Consider the following 839-nt stretch of genomic DNA (forward strand, 5'->3'; position numbering starts at 1 on the left):
AGTTCGTAAAGAAAGCAGTTCGTAAAGAAAGCAGTTCGTAAAGAAAGCAGTTCGTAAAGAAAGCAGTTTGTAAAGAAAGCAGTTCGTAAAGAAAGCTTTGGCGAGGTGGCAGAGACTTTACCGCGTTGAACAAAATGCATAGCAGTATTTCTTGACTCTCTGTTCACTGAGTTCAAATCCTACTAAGGTCAAAATTTCGGGTGAAAAAATAACGTATCAAGAGTTGACGGCATTGACTAACACCCCACCAACTTACACATGCTCGCCTTGTGCCAAAGCCACAGTGATGAATCATTATCATTATTATTATTATTATCATTATTATTATTATTATTATTATTATTATTATTACTACTACTACTACTACTATTATTTCTATTAGAGATAAGTGGTTTTCAACAGCGCTAGATAGTACACAAAAATCAATTACAAGAGAAACCTACATAGTCATGCTACCGTATCGACAGTATCGGAGGAATGGTAGTCAATTCTATTGACTATTAATCAACATATTGAACGCTACGGATAAGAATAATTATACACATACGAACAACAGATGGCTGATTTGAATCTCTAAAGACACACTTCTGAAGAAGCAAGTAGTCGAAGATATGAATAGAAGTCACTGCCAAGTGAGTGAGTTCTCATCACTGTAAAATGATGAGTATTGTTGCATTATTGCATTACTCCGTTTAGATAATAATCTGGATAATTTGGGATAAAGATGAATTCATCATTCATGTCTTAGTGCCGTTTTACATCATAAACAACACACATATACGTACACGTGAGTGCATACATATGTGTATATATATATATATATATATATATATATATAT

Source organism: Octopus bimaculoides, chromosome 15 (genome assembly GCF_001194135.2).
Source record: "Octopus bimaculoides isolate UCB-OBI-ISO-001 chromosome 15, ASM119413v2, whole genome shotgun sequence".
Classification (NCBI taxonomy): Eukaryota; Metazoa; Mollusca; class Cephalopoda; order Octopoda; family Octopodidae; genus Octopus; species Octopus bimaculoides.